This window comes from Bactrocera neohumeralis, chromosome 3 (assembly GCF_024586455.1).
Source record: "Bactrocera neohumeralis isolate Rockhampton chromosome 3, APGP_CSIRO_Bneo_wtdbg2-racon-allhic-juicebox.fasta_v2, whole genome shotgun sequence".
Taxonomy (NCBI): domain Eukaryota; kingdom Metazoa; phylum Arthropoda; class Insecta; order Diptera; family Tephritidae; genus Bactrocera; species Bactrocera neohumeralis.
The window spans coordinates 60,441,956-60,466,347 of record NC_065920.1 but is presented as its reverse complement, the minus strand read 5'-3'; the positions used below and the strand labels follow the sequence as shown (position 1 = coordinate 60,466,347).

Here is a 24,392-nt window from a genome sequence, read left to right as displayed (position 1 = left end):
AAATAAATGCCAAAAATATTCTTTCGAATGAAAATAAACATTACCCATTAAATTTAAAGTTGATGTGCTTTTTTTTTAAGTAGAAAACTTCGAAATGCATCACCCTTTATGCGGTTTTTTCTTTCAAAGTTTTAATATTTATTTGAGAAAAGCTTATACGATAGGCGATAGGAATTTTCAAAAGTATTTCCCGCTAAAACCTATACAATCTTGCCATCTTCCCGGTAATTTGTAGATTCCATTCCAAATGAACAGTACCAACTTGGCTTCTAAGAACGAATCAAGCCAATTTTTGATACCAATTATCGATGTTTTGATCTGTACCGTATTCCAATGACGTCGTACTGCAACAACTGGTTGTCAGAAGAAGCACGCTCTAAGCTATAAGACGGGTGAGCAAAACTTCCTAGCCGCTGGTTTGCAAATAGTTCTCAATTTTCGGCCATTCTTCAAAGTTAATCGCCCGCTCCACTTTGATGAGTTGTTGGCTTCTGGAGTATCCATTAATGGTTTTTGTATGCGGTTTTGCTCCATTAATCCCCATTGTTACGTCATGGTTATTGGTTTGACTGGTTTTCCAGATTTCAAATATGATTTTTTGCCTTTAGGGTTGTCGTAATGGATTCAATTGCTCTCACCTGTTACAATTCGATGCTAAAACTACTTCTTTTTGCAGCATTGAAGCAGCATTTCTGACATGTAAAAACGTCTTTCAACGTTTATTGGTATCTTATTGCACCTGATTTTCTTTCTTCTGTATGTATCCGGTTGTTTGCAAATATTTTGATATGACTGCTGTAATACTCTTGAAGATTCTGGTAGTTATTCTGTGTTTGGCAACAATTTTCATCGGCTATTGCTTCCAGATTCTCGTCATAAAACTTTTGACGTTTCCTGATTGTACCGGCCTTACTGGTTTACCTAACGTTTTCTTGATTTGGAGCAAAATCCCAACTCAGCTTGGAGAGCTTTTTTATCGTTCAGCATAAACTCCCACCGAAATACCCTAATAAAGTATTGAAAATAGAAAAACTCCGCTCTTTTTCAGACACAAAGTTAAGTGCAAAGATTATTCTTTTACGTTTGAAATGAATGATATATATGAACAATGTAATAATAAGGTTATATCATCTCTTGGCAAGCCACACGAATAAGGTTATTGCAGGTATATCACCGATTTCATATACAGTTGGCATTAAACGTAAATATTCATGAACAAAGACCAAATTCTACAACTCATTTATCATCCCCGTCCTGCTATATGGTGCAGAGGCATGGACGATGACACCATATATGGTCCTTTGCACATTGGACAATACCACATTCGATGGAACGATGAGTTGTACCAAAGAGACAGCGGCTACGATGGCTAGGAATGAAAACACTTTGGCTCTGAGAGTGTTCGACGCAGTACTCACCAGGGGAAGCAGAGAAAGAGAAAGATCTCCACTCCGTTGGAAAGACCAGATGGAGAATTACCAGACTGCACTTGCAATCTCAAAATTGGCGCCAAACAATAAAAAGGAAGAACGACTGGTGCGCTGTTGTAAACTAAGTACATATGTATATACCATCTGGAGGAAGTATCGAATGTATTTGCTTCAACAGCAGGTCAAATTATTGTCAGAAAAGATAAATACTTAAATTCATTAGGATATCGCACAAATTTAGTGATATTTCCGGTATAAAGTTAACCATAGACTATGAGGCTTTCTTATTTGGTATCTGAGGGCCGCAAAAACTGCGATTCGACCTTTACCAGAAAATTTCGAGATATACCCATTAAACTTAGTAGAGGGTGGGCTCAAACCAACTTTAAGATGTTTTTCAAATCACAGATACTTTACTCTATTTGGATCTTGTTTATAAAACTTACGTTTGACGACTAATTTATGGCTGAATCATAAGACTTTGAACTTTTTCGATTGAAAGTAGTTTTAGGGTGCGGCAATGGTCCAACATTACCTCTCTATCTTTATTTTGATTCAAGTTATTGGTTGTAAGGATAGATGGACGAAAGCAAACGGACAGAATGGCAAACAAAGTCACGCAAATAAGCTCGTCTCGTCATACTAATCAACTCATCAAATTTATTATTATTATATATAGTATATCTATCTCGAAATATGGAAACGAGTGGACCACAAATAATCAATTTACAAGTGCCATTTAATTTTGGCAATCGCATTAGTTGTCCTAAGCAATTATTATACTCTCGCAACAATGTTGCTAAGGAGAGTATTATAGTTTTGTTCACATAACGGTTGTTTGTAAGTCCTAAAACTAAAAGAGTCAGATATAGGGTTATATATACCAAAGTGATCAGGTGTCTGTCTGTCCGTCCGTCCGTGCAAGCTGTAACTTGAGTAAAATTGAGATATCATGATGAAACTTGGTACACGTATTTCTTGGCTCCATAAGAAGGTTAAGTTCGAAGATGGGCAAAATCGTCCCACTGCCACGCCCACAAAATGGCGGAAACCGAAAACCTATGAAGTGTCATAACTAAGCCATAAATAAAGATATTAAAGTGAAATTTGGCACAAAGGATCGTATTAGGGAGGGGCATATTTGGACGTAATTTTTTTGGAAAACTGGGCGTGGCCCCGCCCCCTACTAAGTTCTTTGTACATATCTCGGAAACTACTATATATGTCAACCAAACTCTACAGAGTCGCTTTCTTCAGGCATTTCCATATACAGTTCAAAAATGGAAGAAATCGGATAATAACCACGCCCACCTTCCATACAAAGGTTATGTTGAAAATCACTAAAAGTGCGTTAACCGACTAACAAAAAAGTCAGAAATACTAAATTTTACGGAAGAAATGGCAGAATGCTGCACTCAATACTTTTTTTTTTAATTGAAAATTTAATGGCGTTGCGTCGCCCACCATTATGGACCAAAAACCATATTTGGGAACTACTCCACCGATTTCAATGAAATTCGGTATATAATATTTTCTTAACACCCTGATGACATGTACGAAATATGGGTGAACTCGGTTCACAACCACGCCTTCTTCCAATATAACGCTATTTTGAATTCCATCTGATGCCTTCTCTGTATAAGATATACATTAGGAACCAATGATGATAGCGGAATACAACTTTACACAAATACGGCATTTGAAAAATATGTAAATGACGTATAATGAAATCTCGATTATCACTTTATCATGCGAGAGTATAAAATGTTCGGTCACCCGAAGCCCTTCATTGTTTTAATATAATATTTCGCCTCGGAGCGCTCAAACGTATTGAACTTAACGGTGTCTACACAGTGCAAAGAAGATGCCAAAATACAAATAACTGCGCAAACCGAATTTAATGGAGGCGAATTTTCACTCAGCGCCTCCACAGCGCGTAGCAGCGCCTTGAAGCGCATTGTTCTGCCCGCTCGGCGGTCAGCTGTTGGTTACTGTTGTGGTGGGATGGTTACGTTAAGTTTGAAACTGCCATGTCATAATATAGTTGAATTTATTGTTGTAATTTTTTGTACTACTACGAAAAAGGTAATATTTGTTTGGGGGAAACTTGACAGTTTTCCATTGTTCAGTTTGTTTGCCGCAATTAAATGTTTCAACCATTGCTTGCCTCATCAGACTTTAGAAATTTTCTGGTAGAATCATTGTCAACTTTGTTTTGGAAATCAACCGCACGTTATGGGTATTAACAATTTGTTTATCTTTGGAAAACAAGTATAACGAAATTTTGAAAAAAAAACAAACACACACCTTAACTTCAGCTGCAGCGAAGCTATGAAACCCTTCACATACCATTTTTATAACAAAACACATAAGGAAAGGCTAAGTTTGGGTGTATCCAAACATTTCATACTAGTGCAACTTGCCAAGACCAACGTCCGGAAAATTCCATCAGGTGCTGGGAAAACTTTATATTAAGTACCGACGGAAGTTCTGATGGTTGATCAAGAGTGATCCAGTAATCTAATACTAAGCCGCATAAACTCCTCGACCAGTTTTGAGACCTCAGGCAGCCAGTATTACTGCTCTGCTGTGAATGTAAAAGCTCACCTCTCCGAAGGTAGCTGTAGTTTTCTCTTCTTATCTCTATGACAGCATCTTCTTACTGAATTGACGGAGAGCTGCTTACAAGAGCCAGGAAACTATAGTAATACTAAACTTGGTCGAGGAGTTCACCAGTCTCGAGCCTACAGTCTTGGACATCGCTGGAGGCAGAGGCAGTATTACCATTATGAAAATCTAATCTGCTTTAAAGCCGCTAGAATGGTCCCTAGAAGTCTGACCCATAAGGAGAGTCTCCAATAACAGACTTCACCACTAACCTTCGCTATGAACTTATATTCATCCGCAAACACGCAACTTCGCTTCTCCTCTAGCTATTTAGTCAATTGAAAAGTCCCCGGTTTACCATAGTAAAATACATTTTTTTGACTAAATTCGTCCTATTTTTATTCAACATAGTTCCCCTTAAGGCTGAAAAGGGTGTCATTTGCTACAAAATAGGCCTCAGTTTCGGTTATTAACTCTTCATTCGACGGAAATTTCTTCCCAGCGAACATTCTTCTGAGATCTTAGATCAGGAAATATTCGCTGCGAAAGCCAATTCATGGATTTATTCCATCGTTTTCACTGACACTTCAAGGTAGTCAATCAAAATCATTACAAATACAGACACCATTACCTTGTCAACCGTCTATTGCGTTATTCCACTCTTTGGAGGGAGTCTATCGAGTGCTATCTTTTGACTGACGATTGGACTTTGCAGAGAAATGATGGAGCCATGTTTCATGCATTGTCACCTATCGTTGCAAAAACTGTGGTTTATTGCGATCTAGAATCCAAATACTGCTCCGAATCATCAACTCGTCGTTTTGGCCAAAAGTGAGCTCGCGCTGGACCCATTTCTTACAGCGCTTTCTCATATCCAAATTTTCGTGAGTGATGTGAAGTACATATTCTGTTCCTTTTCATTGAGGGCGTTATTCCAAACCCAGCGGACAGCCCTGGGGAGGAATGGTTCGTCTTCTTACTTTAGGTCGCCTTTAAACGGATGTTTTTGGCTACTCTGATGATACTTGGTTTATGATCGGAAGTCGTGAGCTGCTTGAGCCATATGTAAAAGAATCGTTTCTGGTCCACTTCCAAGTGAATGGCGCTCAGAGAACTTTCCTCACTTGCGTGAACTTCTAAACATGACTCCATTCCCCTCGAATAGCAATGGATTGTCGGCCGAGCTATTCAAATACGGCGGCGAAGAACTATTAAGGTGCATGTAGCAGCTTCAATGTAGAATATGGTCGCCCGACGATTGGAATTTAAGTGTGCTCTGCCCGATCCACAAAAAGGGAGACTCACAATCTGCGCCAACTACCAATCCTCCTCAACATCGCGCATAAGGTTCTATCGAGCGTACTGTGTGAAATAGTTGCTTTTGATAGCGCGGAAATGAGCTGCCTTTATGCCGAGTGGTCTGAACTTGGTATCCCCGCAAAACTAATACGGCTGTGTTAACAGTCATTGCGGTATTAAGCACCATGAGGATCGGAAAGAACCTCTCCGAGCCGTTCGATACCAAACGAGGTTTCAGAAAAGGAGTCTCGCTATCCTGCGATTACTTCAATCTACTTTATCTCCATCTATGTGTCAGGCCGAGAACTTTTCAATTGACCTGTTATACGAAGAGAGCCAATCAGCAGGTAAATGTTAGATGGTAAATGCGGATATATTTCGACCGAAGCGTTAACTTTAGGATAAACTTATGTATATAATATAAATATATATATATATATATATATATATATATATATATATGTGAAGATATAGCATTAAACTTCACATTCGATTAAATTACTTGGATTTAAATGCACTTAATGCACCAGAAGCTAAACCATAAAATTCTCCACATGTCCGACATAATACAGTCAGCCATTTCACTTTCAATATACCGTTTGTGGCACATAATCCTGTCACCAGATGCACTTTAATGCAGTCTAGTGTATACATATATGTATGGTATAATATATACAGATGCATAATGCAAGAGCGTTGCCAAGCGACCTCCACACCGTAGCAATTTGTGTCGCAGCTGATGCCGAACGCTTTAATCCCGTTTATGCCTTAACACTGTCACATTAGCCGCGTAATTTCTTTCTGAATTTCTACGTTTCTCATTCTGTGGCAAACTGATGCAACATCTTGCATTTCGGGCTGTCACCAGCAATGCAGTCTCTTCATTCAATGTGACATTTAGCGAGAGAAAGCACGAAAAAATAAAGCGAACATAACAACAAATACACAAGCTTAGCGCATAGCGTTGCAGAACAGCGTGGAGCAAAACCATAAGAAAATGCAAACATTTGGCTTAGAATTTATAGCATTAGACGAAGCCAACGACCAAAAGCATTAGCATTAATGCCAGCAACAAAAGCAACATCAACCAACAATATTAGCGTGGAATATAGCGGCAACAACTACAACAATGGTGTCTACAGGCAACAGCAGGAGTTTGCCACGTCGCTAACAGCAATATGCTTTCGCTGCTGGAGTGAAAAATATTCCATTTTATTTATTGTTAGAGCGTGATTAGCAAGCGCAACAATTTCAATAGCCTACTTTTAGGCGCGCAACACTGCTGTAGAGTACGGCAAGCAGCTGGGAAGCAAATATGCTTTTGTTAAATTAGTGCGATAAGTTTAAGAGGGTGCATCATGTGGTGGTGCGAACTTTTTGTTTTTGAATGTTTTTTCTTGACGAAAAGGAGAGACAAGCTGAAAATATTATTTAGTATAGTAAATGACAATAGGACGATGTGCATTTAATACAATGATAGCAAATTCTTTTAAACTAACACAAAGTGTAGTTATTTATTTGTAAGCTGGAAAAAATAAATTAAATAAAAAAGGTTGCCACATGCATGCATTTCAATAATTTGTTAAGATAGCATCAACATTACAATGAAAAACTCTATAGCATCTGGGATCCGCAAGGTATGATACACTGGAAGAGGTATCGATAGTGGGGCAACAAAGTCCGGTTAAATTGAATGGTTTCCAGTTATTTAAAACATATTAATACAATTAAATTACTTAAGAAAATTTAAAATTTGCGCAAATAAAGAAAACATTTTTTTTCAGAAATAAAATAATTTATATACTTATATTATATATTTTTTTGAAAATGGTTGCAACTAACTTTAATAAAGCTCAGTGTTGAATATATATTTTTGGGCAGGGTTGCCACCTAATTTTTATTCCATTAAATTTAAAAAATATTTTAATGGTGAGAAAATTATTTTTGAATAGTGTTGCCACCTTTTTAAAATGTTTATTGGCAACTCATGATTTGTATTGGAAAAAGTAATTTAAGTTTATCACTACGAATATCACTAAGAAATAATACATATTTTTAAAATATTTTTGAGCGGAGTTGCCACCTATTAGAAATTTTTTATTTAGTCTATCACTACAAATATCACAAAGAAATAATATAATATTATATTTATAAATAATTTTGATATTTTATAATAGAGAGGTCAAGGTAAAAAAAAGACTTTTTTTGTGAATTTATTTCTCAAATCTGAATTGAGTAATTTTATTCGGACCTTCTGTACATAATAGAGCACATTTTTGACAATCTATGGTAATTTTTTCATGTAGAAATATTGAAGCATAAGCCGGTAACAAAGCTTCTCCCATAACGACTTGAGAAAAAAAGACTTTGAGGTGTTCACCATAACTCGGCTAAAAATTATCCGAAAATAAAAAATAAAGAAAAATTAGTTAAACTATAATCAAATATTCCCCCCAACGTTCTCTGATAATTTTTTTTTGCATTCAAAAATTTTTGGCGGCCATCTAAAGTGTAAACTGTTATTTTCCACTAAAAATTCCGCCATTTTGTGGGTGGAAAACACCCTTAATGAAAAACGAATGGTTTCGTCAAAATTATTTTTGAGAAATGTTGCAGTCTTTTTAAAAACTTCGCTTAATTTGAATTATACTAATTAGCATAGGTCTATCACTTCAATTGATATAAGGAAATAATATATTTTTTTGCGCAGAGTTGCCACGTATTTTTTATTAAATTAAATTTATAAAATATGAAAAATATTTTAATGATGAGTACATTATAATAAAGAGGTTTCAGAATGGTCTTCTTCAAAATTAATTTTGAAAAGTGTTGCCACCTTTTCAAAAACTTTATTTGTATTGCATAAATTGTATTAGAGACTTCAATTGTCATAAGGAAATAATACATATTTTTGCGCAGAGTTGCCACCTATTTTTTATTAAGTTAAATTTATAAAATATAAAAAATATTTTAATGATGAGTGCATCATAATAAAGAGGTTTCAGAATGGTTTTCGACAAAATTAATTTTGAAAAGTGTTGCCGCCTTTTTAAAAACTTTATTGGTATCGCTTGATTTGTATTATAGACTGTAGTTTAGGCCTATCACTTCAATCATCGCAATAAAATAGTATCGATATAGTTTTTATAATCCTTCAAAAAATATTAACGCATTTTCACTTGAAAAGTTCTAGTTTTTCATACAAAAATGTCTAATATTGCTTTAAAGACCGTCAAAAAATAAACTGCATTTCGCAAAATGTCAACAAAATTTTTGAGTTTTTCAAGTACAAACAGCTGTTTACACGCCCCGGCAGCATGTCGCACAACATGACGCACAAAGTTTGCGCTTTCGCAAGATTTTTGTGGAAAATATAGGCGTTTAATGCAAAGTGCATATGCTCGTCTATGTGTTAGCGTAGGCGGCGAGCATGCAAGAAGATAGTTGACATTTTTAACTTGAGTTCGTAAGTTTTTTAACTTTAAACTCTCTTATTTTTGTTACTCTCGAACACATACTTTATAAGTGTGACACGTGATGTTTGTCCCCAGCACGTGACACATGTAAGTAGCTGTAGAAAAGGGGCAAAGAAAAATGAAATAAACCCTAAATACTAGTTTACTCGCACAACTTGCATGCTGCTGCTTTGGCTTTGGCTTTACGTTCGAAAATGACAAACTGAAATTACGCTTGTTTGCACAGTGTTGCCTTGCAGTACAAAAAGGATTGCCAACAAGCGTATTTGCCGTTCAGCTGCTCGTTTTTCATCATCACTCATCTATTTGCGCAACCATATTGGCTTCGTCATTTGCTTTACAGTTTCGTTTTCGTTTTTTTGTTTTTGTTTTTGTTTTTTGCTATTTGGTTCCACCCATTTCACCTTAACACGTTCGCACTCTTCTATCAGCTCTACTGCCAACACAATTTCACAGATTTCAGCTTTCAAAACCTCGTTGCGCTCCGCCCCCACTGCGCCACAGTGCTATTCATTTTTCTTCATTTTGTGTCTTTCAATGTCGGCATTTTGCTTCCAATTCTCTAATCCTTATCATCTCGAACGGTGTGCTGAGTGTGAACTTGAGGACCTACCGAGCGGCAAAGTGGCATGAGCACGTCTCAAATAGCTTCAAGCAGCAGCAACATCGAGCATTCTTAGCTGTTTGTATATATATTGACTATATTTTGACATATGTGCCTCTGTATATTTGTGTGGGAATACACACCTACATCCAAGCTGTGTAGTTGTTGTATTTGTATGTTAGCTGCTCCTCCATGGTGTTGTCGATTGTGGGCTTACATAACTAACGCCAGCGTATAATCCAAGTCCTTTGCAGCTTTTTCTTGATATTTTGGTCACCGAAGAGTTAAATAATGTGCGGTGAAAATTGATCTGCGACAGATTTTTTCTGTGGGTCAGTTGAAGTGGAAAAATGCTTACATATCTTCGTGTGTTTGCTGAGATTGCAATCGTATCGCCTTTCGGTTTGGCAAAAAAAAAAACAAGAGAAACATATTAACTCCGGCTGACCCAAGCTATAACCGCCTTCACAGTTGCATTTCATATAGTATAAAGGGTTTTGATCATTCAGTTCATATGGCAGCTATATATCCAGAGATTGTAGCGCTGCTTTGGGCAATAATCCATGACAAATTTTCTAAAGATATATTCTTAAATAAAAAAGCTTCCCATCATACTTGAGTTTAATCAGTCAGTTTATATGGCAGCTATATGCTATAGTTATCCGATCGACGCAATTTGTTTGGAGATTTTAGCATTGTCTTGTGTAATAATCTGTACCAAATTTCGTGAAGATATCTCGCCAAATAAAAAAGTTTTCCTTACAAGAGCTTTAGTTAAATTTGTAAGTTTGTATGACAGCTATATGCTATAGTGGTCCGATCTGAACAATATATTCGGAAATTGTAGCATTGCCTTGAACAAGAATACATGCCAAATTTTATGAAGATATCTTGTCAAATAAAAAAGTTTTCCTTACTTGAACTTAATTTTGATCAATCAGTTTGTATGACAGCTATATGCTATATTGGTCCGATATCGGCGGTTTCGACAAAGGAGGCGAAAAACCCATGTGCAAAATTAAAGATCGCTATTTCAAAAACTGAGAGACCATTTCGCATATATACAGACAGAAGGACCGACACGCAGACGGATATGGCTAAATGGACTGAGCTCGTCAGGCTGATCATTTATATATGTATGTACAATTCTTTATACGATCTCGAACATTTCATTCTGGCAGTTCCAAGCTTCGTGACAAACTTTATTTATGTATTTTAAATTTAAAAAAGAATTCGTTGTCTTTTCGTAGAGATCACATAAGTACCATAACCTCTATATAACATTAGTAAAATCTGAAAAAAATATCTTAATAATACCAACACAAAGTTTACAAAGCCTGAACAACTTTAGTTACGGTAGTGGGAGAAACTGTACTTAATCTTCTTATAACTCTGCGGAGATACCGAAAATGCGCTGGCTTCGGTGGTCACCAAATAATTCCAATCATCTACCTTCAATTGCTATTATTTGAGGGTAAGTAGCTGAAACGGGATGATCCCTCTGAATGCATGATTCACGTTGAACAAAACAGCGATGTAGGAATTGTGGGAAAGACACTATGTTACGAGTACCAAATATCATCCAGCATAAAAAGCGACTAAAGATTTATTCCGTCAACTCTTTGAGGACACTTATATACATATATAGGATTGAAATAGGAGGACAACATTCAAAAAGATAAAACTGTTTCAAAGAATGTCCCCACAGAGTGGAACAGACCGATGGAAGACATTTACCAATGTTTTTAGGCCAGACTAAATTCCATAGAGCATGGAGACGAGAACTAGTGTTTGTGTTCAACGATTTTTTAGCTTTAGAATAGACTTGCTTACTGTGTCAAACTTGAAATATAACGCGGCATCTCTGCTACGAAACAGAAATATTCTGAAACTCTCTCCTTCTTCAACTGCATCCTTGAAAACTTGTATCACTGCTACGCAGAGCCTATTCCTAATGGTTTTTCTTTCGATGTTTCTGGAAAAGAGGCGAAGTGAGCTATTTCACGGATGTGTCGAAGCTTGCAGAGAAGATTAGAGAAAGAGTTTGCTGCATAGAGCTCTCCATCAAGATTGACTTTAAGCTACTGGATCACTTTAATGTTTTATTTTTCAAACAGAAGTGGTTACCAACAAGCAGTAGACATGTTGCTCTGAAGAGCATGCGAGAGTTGTTATCAGACTCAGAGAATCTACGTTCCTAAAATAATGTGTGTATGAACACTCGGAAATCTTCACACACTTTGACTTCATACCGGATCACTTGGATTATGGAGTCGCCAAACCGAACTCTGGCGGCTCCTTCTCTGCCCATATACCGGCGAGGGAGTTGTGGGTTCCCACCCGTTGAAATCCGTTGAAAAAGAAAGGTAGTGAGCTTCTTTACGGACCAAAGTTTGGGAGGAAGGTTGGTGGAGAGATTTACTGTCTCTATCAACTCCAGCTTCAGACTTTGTGACCATTGCAGTGTTTTCCAAGCCGAGGTTGCGGTCATTAAGGTAGCAGTAGATTCTCCATTAGAGAAGTGACCATTCTCACAGATAGCAGAGCGGTGATACTAGCTTTTTACTCTTTATCAGTGCATTCAGGGTTGATCAAAGAGTACCTAACCACTAGCATCGAATGTCTTTGTGATAAGACCGGTACGGGTGCCAGGTCACAGCGGAATCGCAGGAAATTGAATAGGCCCCAGAACCTTTATTGGCAGAATAGGAGCGGGTTGGTGCTTCCGTATCCTTTTATGTTCTCCCACTAGATACCTGTGCTTCGCAGGAGCTGACCAGCGCTGAGCCACCATCGATACATGCGCAGTCGCGAAAGCCTTTTGGCCCAAGATCGATCGCAAGAGAACTAGTGATCTTTTTGCCTTCAGTAAGGCTAGCCTCTCCCTAATTAAAGGGCTTTTAAAAGGTCATTGTCTTATTGGCGTCAATTCTATAAGGCTTTATCTGCAGCAGCTGTATGGAAGAATATGAGGTTGAAATAACTCAATGCTTCCTTCTTGATTGTTTCGCGTTTTGGAGGTCAAGACGTAAATATCATACCTTCAGACATCCCACTGAACTGGCGGGAATGGAAATTGAGCGACTGTATAAATTTGTATTGGCTACTAAGCGTTTTGCGAGTTCATAAGTTCGAACACAGGAGTTCTTCTTTTCTATGGCTTCGCAAAGGACTACAAAAAGCAGTCCACGTGCGATCTCTCTAGATCAGCCATCTAACCTAACCTTACCTAAGCTCAGATTCGTAATCACCTAGAAAACCCCCCGTAACAAGTTTCATTGACCAAGATTATTAACAAAAATATAAAACGTGGAGTTTTCCATTCAAAATCCAGCATATTTTTTGAAGTTAGAAAAAAACCACGATGCGATGGGGCAAAACAGACTCCGAGTACGAGCTCAACGATCCCAAAAACATATAGAAAAACAGGTCTGGTGAAAAGAAGCGTTTAAAGACTTTTTTTTGAAGAAATATATTAGGTTTTCAAATATCTCCCTTTCGCCTTTTTGTCTTTTGAATTTCACGGCTATGTATAAAGCGCTACAGAGCTCGTATCTGGCAATACTATACATCTTTGAAAGGTCTTGACATAACCTACAAAACGACGCTATGCATGATTAGTTTGGATATTGTGTTCAATAGTTATAGACGCGCAAACATGGAACTCTATCACTTCGAACTGCGGAGGAATGGTTTCGACGATTCAAAGTGGGTGAAAACGACACCATGGATAAGCCAGCCGGCGGAAGACCTGTGACGACGAATCACCAATCAAATCATGGAAAACATCGAGTTAGACCGTGACATCGCCCAGAAGATGGGATGGGATTTTAAACCATCTGCAGAAGACTGGATACACAAAAAAGCTTGATGTTTGGGTGCCGCATGATTTGACGCAAAAAAAACCTTTTGGAACCGAATCAACGCCTGCGATATGCTGCGGAAACGGAACGAACTCGACTTATTTTTAAAGCGGATGGTGACTGGCGACGAAAAATGGATCACATACGACAATATCAAGCGAAAATGGTCGTGGACGAAGGCCGGTGAATCGTCCCAAACAGTGGCCAAACCGGGATTGACGGCCAGGTGTGTGTTTGACGGGATTGGAAGGGAATCATCCACTATGAGCTGCTCCCATATGGCCAGACACTTAATTCTACCATTTACTGTGAACAATTGGACCGCTTGAATAGGAAGGATGTAGTGTTCCACCAAGACAACGCCAGAGCACATACTTCATTGATGACTCGTCAGAAGCTACGGGGGCTCGGATGGGAGGTTTTATTGCATCCGCCATATAGCCGGGACATAGCGCTAAGTGATTACCACCTGTTCATGTCCATGGCGAACGCCTTTGTTGGTGTAAAATGGAACTCAAAAGAGGCTTGTGAAAAGTGGCTGTCCGAGTGCTTCACAAATAAAGAGGGGGGCTTCTACGAGGGGGGTATTATGAAGTTGCCGTCTAGATGGAAACAGATTATCGAACGAAACGGCGCATATTTGAACTAAATCCGATCACTGTAACACTTTTTAGAAAGCATTTAATACGAGAGCTGCTATATATATTCTGGCCTAGGGCAACACTAAATGTTGCCAGGTGCAATCTGACATTTCCATTGGAAAGTTTGACATTTTTTAGCATAACATCACTCAGAACGTTTTGTCATTTAATCGTGAATTGTTTTATTTACAGGGAATTAAAAAATTCATCTCGGCCAAAAAATGGAATTAACTCGTGAACATTTTCGTGCGATCATTTTTCACAACTTTCGACGTGGATTATCACGACAAGAGTGCATCGATGAACTAAAATCTTTGTATGGCTATGAAGCACCATCCTATAGCACTGTAAAAACTGGTACAACGAATTCAATCGTGGCCGACGCTCGCTCAAAGACGAATTCCGTGAAGGTCGTCCAAAAACAGCCGTTGTGCCAGAAAACATCGATACCGTACGTGATCGATACCGTAAAACCGTCATGGATCCCTTCAGATAGAGGCACAATTTGACAATCATTCGATATTGCAAACACCTGGCCGTAAAAAAGGTTTGTTCTCGTTGGATGTAAAGAAATGCTGAAAAAATACGATCGCGGTGCTTCAAAAGACGTTTATAAGATCGTCACAGGTGACGAATCATGGATCCATGCGTATGAGCCCGAAACAAAACAGCAATCGACAAAAAAAAAAAAAAAAAAAAAACAAAAAAAAAAAAAACCATTTTCGTTGATAAATATGCCTATTTACATTATTAGGCCAGAATTATATATAGCAACCTACGTAAAGAGCAAAAAAGCGGAAGCGAGATATTTGACAATATAATATATTATTATTTATATAGTTATTTTAATTTTTTTTAACACTTATCAATAACTTTTGAAACTAGTTTAATTTATATTAATTTCTTTGAATTTATTTGGTTAATTCTAATGAATTTTCACGAACTACAATTTCTTTGAGTAATTATATATATTTACCATTCAGTTCTCCTACCTTTTTCACTTAATTTAGCTTGATTTAAGATTAATTTACCTTAATTTAAAATAATTCAATTTTCAATGCAATCAGTTCACCTTTATTTGTAGAATTAAATTTTATTGTTATATTTACATTATTAATACACTTTTGTCTGCTTTGATTCATTTTAGCTAATTTAATTTCAATTTATGCAGTCTTCATATACTACCGCCATCTGCCAGTGCGTATGAGCAACACGTACATTCGTGATTTGTAACAATGCTTCACTCATTTCGACTGCTAAAATATTCACACACACGCACACGTCTGCGTATGCATTTGTATTCATGAAGTGCATTCAATACTAATTTTGTGCATCAAAAACTTTTTCGTTGATTTTTATAAACAATGCGCACACAGAATACTAATGAATGCCAAATGTCTTCATAACAGCCAGAGTGCATTTAGTAAATAGTGGAATTTCATACACTAATTAATTATTTACACAAAGGAGCTGACTTCGAAGTGGGCAAATTTAGTGTTATGAAAAGTGATTACGAGCAAATCAACGACAGACAATGGATCAACTGCAACGCATTGAGAAGAATGAGAAAGCGAGCGCAGCCAACTAGAAACAATGCAGGGTAAGAAAGTCAAGCGAATACAAAAAAAAATACCGCTATATTCATGTGAAAAAATGAAAACAAAGCATATAAATAGGCATTTCATAAAAATGGCATAAGCCAGCGCAGTAAGTCAAGTGCAGTCGCCAAGAAGTTGCACGGAGTCATGGCAGCGTAAATTTCACGCGCTCAAAAGTTTCTCGAGATTTTGACTTTTGCCCCAGCGAATTCTTCAACACTGATTGTCAAATATTCACGAGGTATACATATGTAAGCACATAGTTATATGCATAGATTTTTGCATATGCAAACATACACACTTATGAGTACATATGTGCGCTCAGGTGTATGTGTGCCCTTATGGCAAGCCATCTTAAGCATTATCAAAAGTCATTCAAGTCATAATGCATTACTGCACACAGACTTCCAATAAGTTGTGCAAGCGTAGGCAGACAGTCAGCCAGGTAGTCACAGTCACGTAAGGAAATTTTCAAATTTTCCACACGAGCACATGAATTCGGAGCAGTAAATGTGTGTGCTTGTGCATATGATTTTTGAATTTTTTTTAATGTGATTCGCTAGACTGATCTCATTAAATTTTCATTTTTTTTGTATTCATCTATAATAAAGGGTGTTTTTTAAAACTTGTGATTTTTGTATTCATTATAAAGGGGCTTTTTTAAGACTTGTGGTTTGTGGTTGTGGATAGAAAACACATATAATCTATTGTTATGGCTAAAAAATTGTTTTTTTATAAAGACAAGAGTTCGCCAATATGTTTTAGAAGTGCTTTCGGAAAATTGTTGGCAGCGGCTGTCTGGAATAAATTCATTAAATTTATTGTTTGTTGACTGTATGGCAAGTAGCGCCGTCTCTTTGGTACAAAAGCGTGTCTCCATCAACATTCTTCAGTTCTGATACAAATACCGTCACTAATCCTGGCTTCATAGCGTTCCTCATAGACTGTACGATTATGGCCGGCTTCACTTTAGAATAAATATGGACCAATGATCCTTTTTACCCATAGAGCACACCAAATAGCGACATTTTGAGGATTTAAAAAATAAATCCAGCAAAGGTATTGTCTCATTGAAAAACACAGATTGGAAAAAACAGCCGTTGGTATGACGAAATTTTTTTGCAAATAAGCCTAGTCTTGGTGTAGTATTTTTAACCGTTGAAAACATAATTTGATATATTTTTTTCATTGTGAAAGTGCGAAAAAGTATTCGTTGTATCCATAACAGTCAAGCTACTTATGAATTTAAAATTGGTTTAAGGCAGTCAAAATCCTACATTATCCGGCCGGTTTAGAATACACCCAAAATCTATACTTATACCATATAACGGGGCTTTCAATAGAGAGCTACAAAATTTAAATTTAAATAAAACAAAAGCGGATTGGAATATCAATAAAATTCTTTATTCCTGTCAAAGCGCGTTCGATGCCATTATGTATGGACTTGGATTTCTTTTGCATGGCCACCATGGGCACGCTTGCAGAAGTCCAGTAGCTGAACCCAAATTTCGACGGTTTTCATGCATAAATCGGCTGATACAGCTGCAATTTCACGTTCGATATTCGTACGAAATTCATCAATCGTCGCTGGCTTGACATAGCCCTACAGGAAATATTCTAACGGCGTCAAATCGCACGACCAAGGCGACCAATTGATTGGGTCATTTCGTGACCAAACTTGGTTTTCAATAAATCGATTGTGACATTCGCTGTGTGGCTTGTGGCGCCGTCCTGTTGGAACCACATATTGTTCAAGTCCATATCATCCAATTCGGGCCAAACATATTGGGTTATCATTGAGCGGTATCGATTCCCATTCACAGTAACGTGCCGGTCTTGATCATCACGGAAGAAATACGGCCAATGACGCTGCCTGTCCATTAAGCGCACCAAACCGTAATTTTTTCGGCATGCAATGGTGACCCATTTTGTCAAAAATGAGCCTCGTCGCTGAAGATGATTTTCTAATGAGTATTGGGATAATTTTTAAGTTGTTGCTCAGCTCAATTCACTATCATACGACTATTCTGGTTTTCAAGCGGTTTCAGTCTTTACGTCAATTTGATCTTGTAAGGATGTAAGCCAAGATCTTTTCGCAAAATTCGCCACAACAATGTCACAGAGATGCCCAACGTTTGAGAACGACGTTTGAGAGACTGATTTGGGTCTTCCTCAAATGCTAGCGGCAGCAATATTCTCGACACTACGGTCACTTCTTTGTCTCACTGGTACGGGAACATTATGTACTGTGCCTGTGGATTCCTGTGGATTTGTTCCACTAGACGCTCTATTGTTGATCTGACAAGTGCCTTATGACGTCCATAAATTGGACGTAGCGCTCTTAAAGTTGAGGCCACTGACTCCGAATTTCGATAGTAAATTTTAATAATTTCGACTTGTTGTTGGATCGTATATTTTTTCATAATGAAATTGCAAACTTCACTCAAAAGAAATGTCAAAAGCGCGAGAAAAAATTGTCTTATCTAGATCTACCAACAAGATCCTATGAAAAAGCCCCTTATTAAGGTTAGGTTAGACATCCACACCGGTTTTTCTGTAACTACATCAAACCCCAATAGCAAAGTTAAAAATACGATCCATTGTAATGTTCAGATATCGTAAGTACGGATACTGAATTCCCAAATGTAGGATCGAGAAAGGACAGCTATTACGATGAGAACTGTCGTGTTGCAGTGGAGAAAAAGCAGGCAGCCTTCACCGCAATGCTGCGATCGACCACAACACAAGCGGGTTGGGATAAATACTGAGAGTTGAAACAAGAAAGAGGCCGAAATGCGTGAGTATGAAGAACATGAGAACGAATAGATACGGCGACTAACGGAAGATTTCAAGACTGAAGCATACTCTTGGAGGACCTAAAGTGGTGATCTAGTGACACTTCTCCAGCGTGCTGAATGACTGGGAAGGCATAACATCACGATATGGTGAACCCGATTCCCCAATCGATGACGATTGAGCAGACGTTCCATTGCCCGACCATGAAGAACTCCGAATAGCAATTACCCGCTTGAAGAACAACAAAGCGGCAAGGGCCGATGGATTACCGTCCGAGCTATCCAAAAACGACGGTGAAGAAGTGACAAATTGCCTGCATCAGCTTCTTTGCAAGATATGGTCAGATGAAGGCATGTCCGAGGATCAGTGTAGCCTTAGATCTGGAAAATCTCCAATCGACTAGATTTTCACTACGCGCCAAATCTTGAAAAAGACCTGGCAAAGCAAGATCGACACACACTACCTCTTCGTCGATTATAAAAAGACCTTCGACAGCACGAAAAGGAACTGCCTTTATGCCGCTATGTCTGAATTTGGTATCCCCGAAAGGTAATACGGTTGTGTGAACTGGCATGGGGCAACATTAAAAGCTCTGTCAGGATGGGCATGGGAGGCCAGGACAGTACAAATACTTAGAGGATTATAAATGACTATAGAAAATTTTGCTCGGAAGCTATTTTGGAAGGACGCTTCTAATGTAATTGAAGGCATTTGATCAAATAACAAGCCGGGACCCAACTAGGGGAAAACCTTACTCAATTTGTGAATTAATTGGTCCCTTAAAGCAGAAACAATAAGCTCAGTTCAAACTGATATTTGGAAAAATATAATTTTGACATTAAATTCTTATTAAATATGAAGGCCGCAATAACTGCAGAAATCGAAAATTTTTCTTAGTAACTTGGGAAATTAAGAAAAACCTGTTAAAAATTTTTTTCTTTTTAATTTTTTGTGTATACTCACTAATTATATACATATAAAAATATTAATACTAATCAATCTCTCAAAAATTATTAAGGCTATCACAGCCTACACAAGCTTTGAGACGAGTCAGAGTTATGTTCATCTCAAAGGCTGGCAGGGCTCCTACGTTACAGTCAAGGACTCTCCTCCTTCTTACTAGAAACTCTGGAGAGGCTGATGGACTGGTACATAGGAGGACCCATTCCAAGACGGACCATTTATTAGGAACGCTGCACGCTTATTGTAAAAGCAAGTCAGTGAATACTGCCTTGCAAACTAACGTGTCATTTCTTGAGGAAGCCGTTATGGTGAAGGAATTTGTTGGGGACGTTCCTTGATATTAACGGAGCCTTCGAAGCAGTCGTAACTGTTCTGGATGGTCTTGATTTTCATCAAACCTCAAATACCACATTTTCAGTCTTCTGTGAGACAGAGTGATTGAAACGGAATAGGGAAACGCCTGTGATCGTTGACTTACAAGGTGTAATTCTCTATCTTCTTCTATGAATCCTCCTCGTTAATATCTTAAGTAAAAACTTGAAGATCGTGGATGCCGGGTGATTGCAAACTGTGCAGACGATGTAGCGCTAGTCAGTTCCTGAGTACTGTGTACGAGTTGACAAAAGGGTATCTCAAGGAATTGGGCAGCCTAAAATGGTCTCGCCATCAACCGAGACAGTTTTATTTACTAAAAAATACTACAGATCCTGGTGGTATCGTTGCCGCAACCGGCGGATACAATGATCTAGAGCTCATCGTAAATATAAAGCTTTTCGTGAAGTCGAATATTGAACATAAATCAAAAAAAGCATCAATTAGCTTGTCCTGCTGTAGAGGAGCCATTCAAAAAGGTGGTCTCTCACCGAAAGTGGTTCTCTGGCTCTATGACACCATAGTCAAGCTCATTAAGTTCTATGGAGTCTTTATGTGGTGGAGGGTGGTGCTTATCAGCGCGTGTGGTGCACTAAGGTCCACTCCAACCATGGCAATTAACGCCATCTTGCACCTATTGCCCGTAGACATCATCGGAAGGTGTATGGCTGCGATAGTTGCTATCAGACTCAGAGAATCTGGGTTCCTAACAGAACACGTGTCTGAGCACTCGGAAATCCTCACACACTTTGACCAATAACGGATCACTTGGATCATGGAGTCGCCAAACCGAACTCAGGCGGCTTCTTCTCTGCCCATATACCAGCGAAGGAGTTGTGGATGGGAAGAAGCCATTGGATTAGAAGGGTAGTGAGCTTCTTTACGGCTGGATCAAAACTTGGGGGAAGGTTGGTGGATGGGTTTACTATCAGGATCTCTCTACAGACTCCAGCTTTAGACTTCCTGACTATTGCAGTGTTTTCCAAGCCTTATTGCAGCCATTAAAGTAGCAGTGGATTTACTACTCCGTAGTTCATTTACTACTCCGTAGTTCAGCCTCCTACAGAGAACTGACCTTCCACTCAGATGGCAGGGCGACAATACTAGCCTTGAACTCAATGAGTTCAGGGTAGGTCAAGGAGTGTCTAACCTCGCTATCAGTAGCATCGCGTGTCTTTGTGACTGGTATGGGTGCCAGGCCACAGCAGAATCGCAGAAAATTGTAAGGCTGATAAGTTAGCAAGAAAAGGCACCCTAAAACCGATATCGGTAGAATAGGAGCGGGTCGGTGCTCTCGTATTCTCTTGTGTTCTACTACTAGATAGCTGGGCTTCATGAAAGCTTAGCCAGTGCTGAGCCCTAATCCGTACATGCGTTGTCGCAAAACGCTTTTGGTCCAATAAGACGAGAGAGCGGATACATTTAGACATCCCACTGCACTGGCGGGAATTGAAATAAAACGCCTGTGCAAATTTGTATTGGCTACTAAGCGTTCTGCTAATTTAAAAGTCCGAACACATGATTTTTTCTTTTCAATGGCTTCACAAAGGACTACACACGTGTGATCTTTAATCAGCCATTTAACCTAACCTAACCTATGATGTCACAGGTATGCCTCTCAAATTTTGAGCAAAATCTTAATGTGATATATTCAACCTTAATTTTACTTCTTATAATATTGGAACTTAAAAATTATTTTTCTCTTGGGACCACCTTAATGCACATATATATATTATTATTACATTTCCTTTAGTTACTTACCAGCCCACAATAATCGATATCGATAATTTACTGCCAGCAGACGCCTTACTCAGCTACTTTCCTGCAAGCCGGCTGATATGAATAACCTTTAATGCGATTAGACACATAATATACATACTTACATATATACATATGTACATATGCATAGTATGCATTTTTTCTGGTTTGCTTTTAACTTTGTTTGTCTGCCATTTCTGTTGCTCGCCGCAGTTCACTGACATCCACCAGCAGCACTTAGCTGTTGACCACAAAGTTAATTCAATTAATATGTGTTACGCGCACTATATGCAACAAATGCAGCAGAAACCAGCAAAAAAGCTCTTCATAAGTTGTTGAAGTGATGTAGTAGTTGAAAATGTATAAATATTTTTTAATTTTTTATAAATATTTTTTTTGATTCTTTATTTTATTTTATTTTTAATTTCTTATTTATTAATTTTTTTTTGAATTTCTTTATAATTTTTAAATTTTTTATAAATTAGTTTTCTTTTAATTTTTCGTTTAAGTCCACAAATCTATTTCTCTATTTTTTTGTAAGTTTTTTATTTATTTTATATTTCATTTATTTTCGTTTTTTATATATATTTATATTCTTTTGTATATTTTTAATATTTTTAAATTTGTTTATTAATTCTTATTTTTTCTTTTAAATCCAGAAATATTTTTCTATATTGTTATTTTTTTAAATTTTTGTTTATTATTTTTTTTTGTATATTTTTTGAATATTTTTAAACTTTTTTATTAAATAATTTTTGTTTTTATGTTTCATTTAAGTCCACAAAACCTTTTCTCTATATTTTTTTTAATCTTTTATAATTTTTTTTAAAGTTTTGTAAATTGCAGCTGAAGAAAATTTTAAAAATTGTTTAAATTTTTTAATTTTTATTTTTTTTGAAATTTTTTTATTATAGTTTTAAATTTATTGTAAATTATTTTTTTTTTAATTTTTCATTTAAGTCCTAAATCTTTGACTATTTTTTTAATTATTATTTTTGATTTTTTATTTATCATTTTTATTTTTTATAGTTTTTTACTTTTTTATTTTAATTTTTCATTTTTAATTTATTTTTTATATTTTCAATATTTTTACATTTGTTTATTAATTCTTATTTTTTTCATTTAAATCCAGAAATCTTTTTCTATATTGTTATTTTTTTTAATTTTCATTATTTATTTATTTTTATTTTTTATAGTTTTTTTACATTTTTTTTTTTAATTTTTCACTTGAGCCCACAAATTTTTTTCTCTATTGTTTTATTCATTATTTTTTTATTTTATTTTTTATATTTTCAATATCTTTACATTTGTTTATTAACTCTTCTTTTTTTCATTTAAATCCAGAAATTTTTTTATATCGTTATTTTTTTTAATTTTTATTTATTTTTTTATATATTTTTTTAATATTTTTTAACTTTTTTCTTAATTAATTATTTTTTTTTATTTTAAATATTTTTAAATTTGTTTATTAATTCGTATTTTTTCATTTCAGTCCACAAATCCTTTTCTCTATATTTTTTTAATCTTTTTATTTTATATTTTATATTTTTTTAATATTTTTATAAATTGCGGCTGGAGAAAATTTAAAAAATTGCTTACATTTTTTTCATTTTTAATTTTTTTTAATATTTTTAAATTTTATTTTTTTTTAATTTTTCATTTAAATTTTTTTAATTTTTTTTAACTTTTTTTAATTTTTTTTTTTTTTTAATTTTTTTAATTTTTATTTTTTTTATTTTTATTTTTTTTTTTTTTTTTTTATTTTTTTTTTTTTTTTTTTTTTTTATTTTTTTTTTTTTCACTTGAGTCTACAAATTCCAGTCTCAATTTTTTTAGTCATTATTTATTTTTTTCATTTTATTTTTCTTTTTTTTTATATTTTTAAATTTTTTTATTAATTAATTTTAATTTTTGATTTAAATCCATCAAACTGATATTATATTTTTTTCATTTTTTATTTTGTTTTTTTTTTTTGTGTAATATTTTTAAAAATTTTTCATTTTTCATTTAAGTCCACAAATCTTTTCTTCAACCATTATTTTTTACGTAAAATTGTCTTTCGTCTTTTTTGATGAAAATATAGCTTCCTCACGCCGTTAATGTAACGAGTGGGTGGGCACCCTTTTGTAAACTAAATGACACATTATACTATAAAAGTGTTGTAGTCTGCTTTCAGGCGCAAAATAATGGGAAATTCGCATAAAAGTAAGCAACTGCAAAACAAAATTGAGTTTGCGTGCTTTTGCAGTCAAGCAAAGGTAAATATGTGGAGAGAGAGCGCGAAAGAGCGATAAAGTAAGAAAAAGTGAGAATATGTGCTTCCACCAAAAATACCATATCGAGAACGTAACGCCACAAAAGAGAGAGAACTGATAAAAACCGTATTTTTTTTTATAAAAACACGCGCTGCTTTTGCTACAAAACACATTTTTTCTCTGCAGGCCAACAACTACTCGCTCAAGAACGCTGCTTTTGGGCAAAACTGTAATGTGGGTTAAGCATTTGTCTGTTATACTTTGTAAAAGCTTTGCTAGAGGAACTTCTGTGCCTTACTCCCACTTATATATTTTTGTTTATTTGTGTGTGTTTGTGTTCATATAAACAAAAATACAACTTTTTCTGCTGGAAATGCTGTCAATGTTGCAAAACGTGATCTCGTAAAAAAGTTAGTCGCATGTGTGTGAAGACGGAATAATGAAAATAATCTGTGCGCACGGCGATAATGTGAAAGCGTTTTAACAATTATCTACTTTTACTCTTTTATTGCTGCAGAATTTTTATTGCGTACGTTTATAGATTGATTTTCTTGGCGCGAACAGGTGATCAATTATGCCGATGTGCACACAAATAGACATAAATCAAGCAGGAAATGAAAAGGTGGAATATATTTTGGATTATGGTACATAATTGATTATATTAGATATATACATAAAACGTCCATTAAAAAGAAATCCATTATTTTTTAAATAATTTGAAGCGTTTTAG

General features: G+C 36.2%; 1 long non-coding RNA gene across 2 annotated transcripts in view; it reads right to left on the bottom strand.

Moving 5' to 3' along the window:
• Nucleotides 1-21,630, bottom strand: part of LOC126752866 (uncharacterized) — a 62,024-nt gene extending 40,394 nt beyond the window's left edge. The window contains exons 1-2 of one of the 2 annotated variants that reach the window (XR_007666044.1): nucleotides 21,533-21,630; nucleotides 21,411-21,471 (exon numbers count right to left, since the gene is read on the bottom strand). This is a non-coding gene — a long non-coding RNA (uncharacterized LOC126752866). Of the gene's footprint in view, nucleotides 1-21,410; nucleotides 21,472-21,528 lie in introns of both variants that reach the window. The other variant, XR_007666043.1, reaches the window with a different exon arrangement.
• Between the last annotated feature and the right edge of the window lie 2,762 nt (nucleotides 21,631-24,392).